A 13459-nucleotide genomic window follows, 5' to 3' on the forward strand; every position below is an offset into this window, starting at 1 on the left:
GTGAAATCTCATGAAAAAGTTATCAGAAAATTGAAATTTATTTTTCCTAAGAGGATTGATTGATTATATATTTTTTACGTCCCATTCGAGAATTTTTCACTCATATAGAGACGTCACCATATACCGGTGAAGGGCTTCAAATTTTGACCTTTACTCGGCACTCAGGGCCATTGAACAGTGAGGGATCTTTATCGTGCCAACGCCTGCCGTGACACGGGGCATCGGTTTTTAAGGTCTCGTCCGAAGGACCCGCAACTTTCACTTCAAAGTGCCGAGTGCATGGCGAAGGAACAGTTGCTACCTATTTTTTATCGACTTAGGTCAGTCGCGGCCGAGATTCGAACTCACGACCTTCCGATCACGGAGCGAGCGCTCTACCGACTGAGCTACCGTGAACGGTCGGTTTCCTAAGAGGACGAACAAACGATAAACTAAATTTCATAAAATTCCCGTTTCCGGTTTTGAGAATGCATACAATTTATTTTTTTCTTGCAAATATTACACTGTTTTTGACTAAGCAACAAATTTTCTTTATTATTTGAAACCTTTATTTCGACATAACTTTTATTGATGCAAATATATCTATGATTTTATCGATCAATAATCAATGACAATTCTAAATAAGTAATCATTTTCATATTTAGAACAGGAGGAGATCGAACGTATCGTTTATCAACTGATAAAACAACTTGCTACAGATTACAACGAAGTGAAATACGAAACACAGTGCAACGATCTTTTTGGACAGTCTGAATTCCATCAGAATATCTTTCCAATCTTTTGTCATATGTAAGTGCATATTAGAAACTAATCATATAGGAAAAGAAAGGGCAAAAAAGTGTGATGTACATCAACGGCAGAACGAACTAAATATCGCTAATTTATTACTGCGAAGTACAGTCATAAAAAGCTCTAATTAATGAAAGCTTCATATCCAAGAGTAAAGTAAGTTTTGTAAGATTCCACTAATCTTAATAATTTTTCGCTCAGTCGTTCAGGGGGATGGGGTTTAGGGAACAGAAGACATGAAATTAACAATCTCTGCTAACTGCATCAATACAACTGTAGATCAGGTTTCATTTGCAAGAACTTTATTTTAGCGTCAATCAAAGGTTTGTGTGCTCAAATGTACATGTAAAATAGGTTTTGAAATACATTTGTTATTTCAAAGTTCTTATATATTTTGTTTTAAATTGTGATTTTAAGAAAATATTGATGAAATTGTTATTAAATCTTACTTATAATGAAAATACTTACAATGTTATTTAAATGAAACAATTTTAATTTCAATTAAGACAAAATGCATATTTCAATCACAGATATCTGTACATAGAGACATGATCATTTCAACTTTGTGATCGAAGCACATTTAACATAATTACGAAGCCGCTAAAGTATTCATTTCAAATGTGAATTTCCTTACTATGGAAAGAAGAACTACAGGTAGTTCTAAGATCTAATCATAGACTATAGTAAATTACATAGTAAATTAAAAATCCGTATTTCCACAAACTTGAAATAAATCAATGTTCCCAGTAAAGATTATTGATATCTGACTGTGCAATCAAAGTTCAATCAAAATACACTTGTGATACTGATATATTGAATAGGCAGGAACTGACCTGAGTATATTTAAAAAAAATACGTGATATAATCAAAGCAGAAATATATATACACGGTTCCTTAGGTCCGATAGCTACTGAGTGTCCCATTATTGCAATTTTTTTTTAATTTAAAGAATTGATGGGTTAGACCCGTAGAAACGTTTTTCAACGTGGGTTTGGGAGTGGACCTTTCTCTAACTTTTCGGTACATTTTACTTTTCAAATGCTGGAATCTGCCAGTGTTTGGCAGTATAGCCACAAAATGGGGGGGGGGGGGGGGCAGGCAGCTTCCAAATTCAATTTACATAATAAAACTCTATTGAAAAAGCTATTCAAAAAAAAGTGGAGATCCCCTTCTCCCTGGCTCACCTACTGGTTGAGAAGGACATTGAAATGAAAATTAAATCGATTTATTAAAAATGATGTTTTATATATATATATATATATATATATATATATATATATATATATATATATATATATATATATATATATATATATATATATATATATACGAGGGGTTATCAAAAAGTTCGTGGACTAGCGCCATAAGATTAAAACCGCTTTAGGTACATCAATAAATTTTAAAACATTTAGTTAGCATCATCTTTTCTATCTATAGAACAAACCATAAATCATAAGGTTTTTTTTAAAATAAATTTTTAATGTTTTTGTTAGCAATGGTATGTCCAGGCGGCGCAACCTCAAATATGACGTTTTTTCTACCTGAGTGTAACTGAGAAAAACTCTTTTGATATGAGCATTTGTCATAAAAAAATCCCGTTATTTTGGGCATGTTGTACGACACAATTGTTCTGTAAAATTTGCAATTTTTACCCCATTCTTTACGTTCTATGAAATTTTATCGTAAATTGTATATGGAGTGTCCAAAAAATTAAGGCTTGAAAATGACGTCAAAAAAGGTGAGGGGTTTCTTTTTCCAGCATTCTATAAAGTTTCGAACCCGGAAAAACTGGTATAGACCTAAGGAATGTTAAAATGGGCAAAAGAGAAATAAAATGAATCCAGAGTATTTGTTTTTAAATGCCAAAAAGATTCAGAGAGATGAAAAATGCACAGTTAATGTCGATTTGTATTCAGGGTGTCAAAAGTCAGTCACGTCGAAAAGTGAAGTTGATCATGTGTGGTAGAATTTGAACTCCAACAAGCTCAGTATTCTGGCATAATCAAGTGAGGATCTTTCCCTTTGTATAGAACCATTTACAATATTATATGCATTGAAAGCAGCTGTTCATGACATTATAAAGCCATATAAACAAGATGGGCTTTAGTCCTTACTTAACTCCAGGTAATCTCATCAAGATAAGTGTATTAGGTAGAGTGAGCGGAAATGAGAAACAATGACGTTGTCGGACGTCATGAAACTAAACGGCGACAGCGCCGGGTGATCATATAATGTCTTTTTTATTTTAGAATAATTTGGAAAATTATCAACGTATCGAGCTAAAATTTTCAACATTTCATAAACTTTTGTTGTTTTATGTTTCTCATAAATTTTTTTAAGCACAGACTACATAGTATTAATTTTATCGCATCAGTCCACGAACTTTTTGATAACCCCTCGTATATATATATATTGGTATTATGTATAGAGTTAACAGTAGATAGTCTCTCCTCTCTCTCTCTCTCTCTGACATAAAGTTTTCAATTTTTTGACATTTTACCTATTTCAGCCCCTATTTAAAAATCATTTATAAGAAAGTTGATATCGACTCTATGAAATATAACCGTTCAAAAGTTGTGTTCAGCGTTCACACATTGTTCACTCACCCTCTGCTCTACTTTTATTCAGCGGTTACTCACCGTGTACTCAGACCTGAAGTCACAATTGCGTTGCATTGAAACATTAAGTATTTACAGAGCTTTCCTATTGAAAAAAATTGTTGTTGCATATATTTTTTAAGGAAAGGATAATTAAGACAGGGCACTACTTTTGAAAAATATGAAAAGATAATTTTTCCGTATACAAATTAATAAGAATTCTTGAATGAATGTATTGAGTTTGGTAACAATCTTTAAATCACTAAAATTTAGCAAATTAGTTTACAACTCTTATATAAACTTTCCAGAAAGGTTTTACATGTTTTGTATATGGTTTGTTGTGTTTTTAAGATTTCGGCAATTAGTTTCAAGGATTCATGTTAAGGATCCAGTACCTAACTCATCAAAAAGATTTATCGTTGATAGTAAGTACTGTACATGGCATGTTTCACAAAACTCTATTTCATACATCTGTTTTCCTAGAAATTTTGCGCATAATAAGCCAGTCATAAAAAAAGCCCTGAATTCTTTGCATATTTTTAAGGTATGGCTCAGAACAAAGAAGTTATCGAAATTGTGATCAAAATTAAGAGAATACTTGGAGATGACCCATCAGAGGCTGCTTGTGAATCTTCATGTATAATATTTGCTCAGAGAGACACTTATATGCATTTCCTTTGTCCTCTTGTTTGCCACTCGTAAGTATGTCAGTTTAATTTTTTTGAACAGTTTGAATGAAAAAAGAAAATATTAGCTATCCCTTTCTTTGAAAATCAAGTATGAAACAGATTTTATTTTGCAAGTAATATGTCAGTTCTTTTTAAAATAAAGAATGTTTTACTACAATCTAAGAATCTGAATTACCTTTAGAAAAAGCATGCATTTTTACCTTCTTTTTTTTTTACAAAGGTTCCAGGCCTTAGCTCAAAATGTGCAGACTCATACTACGTTTTAGCCGAACTAACTGAAGGAGCTCCCAAAAAAGCTACTTAATGTATGTTATACATATTGTTAAGTTGATAAAACAAAATATATAGGACACAAAGTATTTTACAATGTCCTAAATTCGGGCAATAAACAACTTATTTTATCCTCAGCAATAAATATACAATTATTCGTTTGAAATTAAGAAAAAAAATCAAAGGCCTGAGGTCTGACAGGCACAAAGCATTGTATGTACAAATATCAAATATTTGATTAAATATTTGAAGTCATTTCATTCTTTTTAATTCATTTTTCCAGGATTCTTGAAATTTTCTCTTGTTTGGCAAGAAATACTTCTTATTTCCATGCTTACCCACATTTAAAAACGACACACAGTACATAAATTTAGCTCTAAAATTAAATCATTAGTTTCTCGATAACCCAGTCAGTACAATCATTTAATAAATGAGAAACATTTTTAACTAAGCCTCTTTTTTCAAGTAAACATTTTGTATAAAATTACCAACTGAATGATGTTTTCTGTAGAATTATCTTAATTACTTTACTGTAAAAGGTATACAAAGTTTTTTATCAAATCTAATCATTTGTTATTAACAAATTATGTATAAAACGATTATTTTACAAAAAAAATGAACTTTTTATGTCATAAAACACCTACGCTACTGATTCTAACAAGAAATTGAGTTATTTTCCTTTTCAATGTATATAATACACGGTATATCAATTTTAATGCACCAGATGCGCAGTTCGACAAATTATGTCTCTTCAGTGATGCTCATGCCGAAAAGTTGAAATCCAAAATAAATAATTGAAAAAAAAAACTTTTCAAGAGCTGAAAAAAGGATTCCAAAGACTGGAACCAAATACATGAAAGGATCAGAAAAAGCATGAGGGAGATAATCCTTAATTTTGAAATAAATTTTAAATTTTACCACGGCAATTAAATTTTTATCCGTATTTTCAAGCTAGTACAGAAGTACTTAGCTACTGGACTGTAGAGATCCTCAGGGACTAACAGTCCACAAGCAAAGGCCTCAACCCATGGGTCATAATGTATATAATATACGGTACCAATTGTGATGCACCAGATGCGCATTTTGACAAATTATGTCTCTTCAGTGATGCTCTTCCCAAAAAGTTGGAAATCCGAAATATATTATTTAAAAAAAAAACAAAACAAAACAAAAAACAAAAAGAAATTAAGGACAATAAACAACTTATTTGATTATCAGCCTAATTTATCCTCAGCAATAAATATATAATTATTCGTTTGAAATTAAGAAAAAAATCAAAGGCCTGAGGTTCGACAGGAACAGAGCATTGTATGTACAAATATCAAATATTTGATTAAATATTTGAAGTCAGTTCATTTTTTTAATTCATTTTTCCAGGATTCTTGAAATTTTCTCTTGTTTGGCAAGAAATACTTCTTATTTCCATGCTTACCCACATTTAAAAACGACACACAGTACATAAATTTAGCTCTAAAATTAAATCATTAGTTTCTCGATCACCCAGTCAGTACAATCATTTAATAAATGAGAAACATTTTTAACTAAGCCTCTTTTTTCAAGTAAACATTTTGTATAAAATTACCAACTGAATGATGTTTTCTGTAGAATTATCTTAATTACTTTACTGTAAAATGTATACAAAGTTTCTTATCATTTCTAATCATTTGTTATTAACAAATTATGCATAAAACGATTATTTTACAAAAAAATGAACTTTTTATGTCATAAAACACCTACGTTACTGATTCTAACAAGAAATTGAGTTATTTTCCTTTTCAATGTATATAATACACGGTATATCAATTTTAATGCACCAGATGCGCAGTTCGACAAATTATGTCTCTTCAGTGATGCTCATGCTGAAAAGTTGGAAATCCAAAATAGATAATTAAAAAAAAACTTTTCAAGAGCTGAAAAAAGATTCCAAAGACTGGAGCCAAATACATGGAAGGATCAGAAAATGCATAAGAGAGATAATCCTTAATTTTGAAATAAACTTTACATTTTACCACGGCAATTAAATATTTATCCGTATTTTCAAGCTAGTACAGAAGTACTTAGCTATTGGACTGTAGAGATCCTCAGGGACTAACAGGCCACAAGCAGAGGCCTCAACCCATGAGTCATAATGTATATAATATACGGTACCAATTTTGATGCACCAGATGCGCATTTTGACAAATTATGTCTCTTCAGTGATGCTCATGCCAAAAAGTTGGAAATCCGAAATATATTATTTAAAAAAAAAAAAAACAAAACAAGAGGCCACGGGGCAACATCGCTCACCTGAGCACTGTGGCTAGGAAAAGAGGAAAAATCAGTTTAGTATTGAAAAGCTTAAATGCATAAGTGGTCCCAACCTACCCCTTAAAGGGAGTGGGGGGGGGGGGGTATGATTTGAACAAAATTAAAGCTACACTTACTAAGGATGCTTACATGATTTTTTGTCTGTGACTTTTTTCCCTACAAGTTTGAACTTTCATTGTGGCCCCACCCTACCCGTGGAGGTCATGATATGAACAAACTTGAATCTACACCACCTGAGGATGCTTTCATATAAATATGACCAATCATAGCTTTGCTGTTCTTGAGAAGAAGATTGTTGAAGATTTTTCCCATATACTCCTATGTTTAACTTTAATCTTCCATTGTGGCCCCACCCTACCCCCGGGGGTCATGATTTGAACAAACTTGAACCCACATCACCTGAGGATGCTTCCATATAAATATTACCAATCATAACTTTGCTCTTCTTGAGAAGATTTTTCCTATATACATGTACTCCTATGTTAAACTTTAATCTTCCATTGTGCCCCCACCCTACCCCCGGGGTTCATGATTTGAACAAACTTGAAACCACATCACCTGAGGATGCTTCCATATAAATATTACCAATCATAGCTTTGCTCTTCTTGAGAAGAAGATCTTTAAAGATTTTTCCTATATACACCTATGTTAAACTTTGATTATCCATTGTGACCCCACCCTACCCCTGGGGGTCATGATTTGAGCAAACTTGAATCTACACCACCTGAGGATGCTTCCATATAAATATTACCAATCATTGCTTTGCTATTCTTGAGAAGAAGATTTTTGAAGATTTTTCCTATATATCCCTATGTTAAACTTTGATCATCCATTGTGACCCCACCCTACCCCTGGGGGTCATGATTTGAACAAACTTGAATCTACACCACCTGAGGATGCTTCCATATAAGTATTACCAATCATTGCTTTGCTGTTCTTGAGAAGAAGATTTTGAAGATTTTTCCTATATATTCCTATGTAAAACTTTGATCGTCCATTGTTGCCCCACCCTACCCCCGCGGTTCATGATTTGAACAAACTTGAATCTACACCACCTGAGGATGCTTCCATATAAATATGACCTATCATTGCTTTGCTGTTCTTGAGAAGAAGATTTTTGAAGATTTTTCCTATATATCCCTATGTTAAACTTTGATCGTCCATTGTGGCACCACCCTACCCCCGGGGGTCATGATTTGAACAAACTTGAATCTACACTACCTGACAATAATTCCACATGAGTTTCATCTTTCCTGGCCCACTGGTTCTTGAGAAGAAGATTTTTCAATAATGCAATTAATTTTTTGCCATTTCGTAATTATCTCCCCTTGGAGGAGGGCGTGGCCCTTCATTTGAACAAACTTGAGTCCCCTTCACCCAAGGATACTTTGTGCCAAGTTTGATTGAAATTGGCCCAGTAGTTCTTGAGAAGAAGTTGAAAATGTGAAAAGTTTACGACAACAACGACGACGCCAACGACGACGCCGACGACGACACACAACGGACAAATTTCGATCAGAAAAGCTCACTTGAGCCTTCGGCTCAGGTGAGCTAAAAACAAGAAGAAAACAAAGCATCAAGAAGATAAAAACTTTTAAAGAGCTGAAAAAGGGGTGCCAAAGACCGGAGACAAATACATGGAAGGATCAGAGTTATGCATGACGGAGATAATCCTTCATTTTCAAATAAAATTTTACGCTTTATATGACGCTAAAATTTAATACTATGGTAGTCCATGTACATTGCCTCTTCGTTTGCAAGTGTTAAAATATATCAATGTGACAATGACGCTTTTTAACAACAAGAAAAATAAATATGTTTTTTTTTTTCAATTTTTGTTTTCTTCAATTTAATTATCACACAATTTTCTCAACAGTAAATGACGATAACACAAAATTGAAAGCGGCTTTCTTTTTTTAAACGTCACATTAATTAATTCTCGTGATCAAGAATCGTATGCCTTCGTCTCAAGCAACGTCGTCTTCGGTTCTTTTCTCCTCAATATAGGAAGGGATCATACATTTTGAACCGTGGTTTGCAACGATGATTTATTCTATATGTTTGTACAGTAAATCAAATTGCTTTAAAATTAATTTATTCGAAATGCGCACAAATTCAAATCGTTCCAAAATGAAATTGAATGTTCCCACCGTCGGTAATTTGTAATCAGAGCTCAGTGCAGTTCTTATTAACTACTGACAGTGATGAAATTAAGCTTCACCTAGTTCACCAGGTCATCCCCGACCTCATTAAGAGCTGAGTATATGCTTCGCGCACCACATATATAAATAAACATTTTGCTTCGATTTTTATTTCATCGTGTATAAAAGATTTAAATAACTTATTTAATTGAAATACTCATTTATATTAAATTCGAATCACAGTGAACTAGCAGAGTACATATTAATGACCAATATATCATATGTAATAGAACTGCACGATTTTCAGTATCGTAAACATTGTTGAATCCTTCGTCGCCTCAGTAATGTAACGTGTCGAGCTGAATGTTAACTACTGTCGGGGAGTCGTACCTTGTCAATTCAAGGTTTTGGGGGATGATTTCAGTATAACAATTTTGATTCGCAAATTATTGAAAACAAAGGCCTGCAAATATATACATATAGTATGGCTTAACCTTATCTAGGTTCATTATCAAGACTACAATATGGAATAGAAAATCAGCTAGTTACTAATGATTTGGTAAATTTCAGTGGGTAGACTATTAGCCTTACACTGGCTAACCTCGGACTGACGCTTGTACTGCAGCCTTATTCAGGACACAGTCAGTACAAGTTACAGCCCTTTAACGAGGCCCAATCTAGTTGGAAATTAAGAAAACGGGAAGGCAAATATTACTGAATTTTAGATATAAATTTGTATGTACCATGCTAAGAAAAAATTAGATTGAAATTTTGTACCTTGCCTTGATTGTAGTGGATTGGGGGCAATTTCAAAATATGGACCATTTTTTCGTGGTTTTACACACAATCATATGCTAAAACTACCTAATAAACAATGGAATTGACAAATAAAAAAAAAAACTAAATGATGAAATGTTTTGCTTTTAACACATATTATGCAATATCCATTCCTCATTTAAAAAATCAAAAGAAAATTGGGGGGTAACCTTTATTGTAGTGAAAGGGGGGGCATATCAAAACACAAAAATGGGACTTGACATTTTATCTAAGACGTTTATATGATATCATCAACGGATTGTTGTACTTTATACGTGTCTCAAAATTAAATGCTTCTTGGATTATCTGAAAGAATTTCCTCATCATTCTTTAGTTGATTTGACATAAAGATTTTTTAAGTTAAAGAAAAGAAGGGGAGCGGGGGAGGAGGGGTTTAAAGGCAATAGAATTTATTACAAAGTTTATTAATATGTAGGAAACTAAAACATTTCTTTCTGGATGCATTTGAATGACATGTAGTTTTTTAAGTCAATCTACTGCATACATATATAAGTTTTTAAGTTATCAAAAAAAAAAAAAAAAAAAAAAAAATTGCAAATAAACATGTTCAAAGACTATTCATGTGTTTACTATCGGTTGCAGTGGTTTTCAAACTGAAAATTAAAATAAAATCAGTTAAAACTGATAAAACTCTATAGACCGTTTTCCATTGGTGACCTTATTACCCATAATCCTCTGCGCGCGACGCCATCTTGTAGGGCAATTAGAGCGAAGCGGCATTTAATCATGTCAACAAAAGATAAGCCACAAAACAGCGGGATATCCGAATCGAGGGCAAAAGAGCGTTATCGGGATACCTTAGACACTATCACGAGGGCCCGGTACATGGAAAAACTGCGAGTAATTGAAGATAAAGATCCTTATGAGATGGATAAGAGGGAATGGACAACCGACATGTCGCTCTAGCCAGAAGTTACATACCCCGACATCGTAAACTACCTTGTTTACACCCAGAGTGCATATACCCTGGCAGAACTAAAGGCTTACAAGTCTCTGCAAGCTTACAATTATTTTGTGAGTGGTTTCGTCCAGGACATTGGTCAGAAGTGCATCAACGGGAAGAATGTATTTTTGGGGAAAGTGAAGCATTCCCAGCGTATGTCAGACCCTAGCCTGCGACCCTGGTTGATTGTTGAAAATGACGGTTCGGTGACATCAGGGCATTGCACGTGTATGGCAGGTATGTATATATTGCACATATGTTTCTCAACACACATTTTAATATGAATGACTTGTAAAAAATGCTTTCTAGACAAGTAATGACTTCTTTTTATAATCATAAACATGATAAACAGTGTCTTCATTATAGTGCCTCTATTTTATTTATCATAATAACTTTTTAATAAATATAATATTAATAATATTTCTTCTAAGATTAAATGGCTTAAAGTTTTTATGTTTTATCCTTGGCAGGTATTGGGGAGGTGTGCTCACATGTTGGTGCTCTGTTGTTTGCCATTGAGGCCAGTGTTAAAATACGAAATACAAAGACAGTAACAGAAGAGAAGGCTTACTGGATGTTACCTAATGCTGTTAACAAAGTGGAATATAAAAGAGTGCAGGATACAGATTTTACTTCAGCAAAGACCAAGAAGAGAAAACTAGATCATGCTATTGCAGAGGATTCCCCTGTGAACCCAGAACCGAGACAGCGAAAGTTGCCAACAGTACAAGACCCAACACCAGATGAATTGAAGAAATTCCACACAGATCTGAACACTGCAGGAACCAAACCAGTGATCTTGTCTCTTGTGCCACAGTTTGCCCTGTCTTACAGACCTCAAGCTTTGGACAAGAAGTATCCAGCAGTGCTTTCAGAACTGTACAACGAGGAGTGTAGCTCACTTCAAAGAGATGGATTGTTAAAACATTGTGAGGAAGCATTCTCAAAAATCATTGTGACAGAAGAAGAAGCCGTAAACTGTGAAGTTGCTACCAGAGAGCAAGCTAGCTGCAAACAGTGGTTTCATTTTAGGACAGGACGAATTACAGCTTCTCGTGTTAAAAGAGTATGCCGAACTTCTACAGAAAATCCATCCAAAAGCCTAATTAAAGACATTTGTTATCCAGTGGGCAAGAAGTTTTCCTCAAAGGCAACAGAGTGGGTGTGTGACCATGAGGAAAAGGCACGCTGTCAGTATGCTACCAAAATGGCCAAGACGCACACAAATTTTGAAGTCAAGGATGTGGGTTTCATAATTAGCACACAACACCCATACATTGGAGCAAGTCCAGATGGAATTGGTAGTTGCGACTGTTGCGGGGAATTTCTTATTGAAATTAAATGTCCATACTGCAAACGGGATTCTGAAATAAGTGATTCAATAGACTGTCTTCAATCTGTAAACAACAACTTGGAGCTGAGCAGAACTCACCAATACTATTACCAGGTACAGTGCCAGTTGCTTGTGACAGGGAAAGAATTCTGTGACTTTGTTGTTTGGACAAATGAAGACATGTTAGTCGAAAGAGTTGCAAGGAACAACAGTCTGTGTGAGGAGATTACTAGGAAATGTGAGGTGTTTTTTAAAGTTGCCATTCTGCCAGAACTTATTGGAAAGCTATATTCCAGACCTCTACAAGAGCAAGTTTTGACTGCTGCAACACCAGCAAATAATATTGGGCAGGATCAAAGAAAGGAAATTATTTGTGTCTGCCAGAAAGAGTATGATGAAAACTCTGACAACGTCATTGGTTGTGACAGTGAGAACTGCCCCTTTGTGTGGTTACATTTCGAGTGTGCTGGTATCAAGAGAGTTCCGAAAGGAAAATGGCTCTGTAAACATTGTCGGACTAGAAAGAAGACAGCTTAAACTGAACTTGTGTGTAAATAGTGGAAGTTTGTGTTGATATATAACGGGAAAAAAAAACACTGTCGTCGTCTGCTAGGCGGCCTGATGAGCTCTAACAGAGCGAAACAGTGTATTTTTAAATGTTGTGTAATAAAATAAAGAACATATAAAATTTATGACTTTAAATTTTTTTATGTACCGTATATACTCGCCTACAAGTCGGTTTTTTGGGAGTTAAATTTTGGTCCAAAACTCTTTGTCTGACTTATAGGCGAGTCATAAAAAGCATAGTATTTTTCTGGACAGCGAACTGTAGTAATTTATAAAGATTTCCCATGATTATCATTGTACAACGTCTGGATGTATTATATCACTTATGTATTCTAAGATTATACATAAAGTACAAGTATTTACATATTTTAATAACTTTATTTTTATCTTAAGTGTGCATTATGTATTTTTCTTAATGATTTAAAATTAAATATTAAAATTATTTCTAAAAATATTAATCGAAACCAGGTTAAAACATTAGAGCATTGATTTTAAATTGTCAACTGAATCTGGCAAAAACTTGTACCGACTTATAAGCGGGTCAATGGCAAATTCCTCCAAAATAACCTCAAAAAATACAACCAACTTATAGGCGGACCGACTTATAGGCAAGTATATACGGTATATAAAATATTTACAAGAATCTTCCAATAGTCACTAGTAGGTACTATTAACTAAGGAATAATCTTTATAAAATAATTATGATGGCCTGATGATCACTTAGTGATGAAATAAGTAAGAACAAGAGAAAAAAAATCATTTTTATACACATTTTATTGTTTTTAAAGAAAAAAACATTTTTATACACATTTTATTGTTTTAAAAAATAGGTAACCGTTTCGCCCTGTAAGGGCTCATCAGGTTGTCTAGCAGACAACGACGGGTTTTTTTCCTCCTCTTTTTGTAATTTTTTTTTTTGTGTTCTTTTTTTTTTTTTTTTTTTTTGATTTTTTTTTTGTGTTTTTTCCTCTCTTTTTTTCAAATAT

The 13459-nt window shown here is 33.7% G+C and overlaps 1 long non-coding RNA gene across 1 annotated transcript; it reads left to right on the plus strand.

Moving 5' to 3' along the window:
• The first annotated feature begins 710 nt into the window (after positions 1-710).
• Positions 711-4466, plus strand: LOC133189514 (uncharacterized). The gene is made up of 4 exons (XR_009721494.1): positions 711-789; positions 3738-3811; positions 3931-4084; positions 4296-4466. It is a non-coding gene; the product is annotated as an uncharacterized LOC133189514 (long non-coding RNA).
• Positions 4467-13459: the final 8993 nt, after the last annotated feature.

The sequence above is a fragment of the Saccostrea echinata genome, unplaced genomic scaffold (genome assembly GCF_033153115.1).
Source record: "Saccostrea echinata isolate AGI-Se365-2 ecotype Australia unplaced genomic scaffold, CSIRO_AGI_Sech_v1 ptg000018l, whole genome shotgun sequence".
Lineage (NCBI taxonomy): Eukaryota > Metazoa > Mollusca > Bivalvia > Ostreida > Ostreidae > Saccostrea > Saccostrea echinata.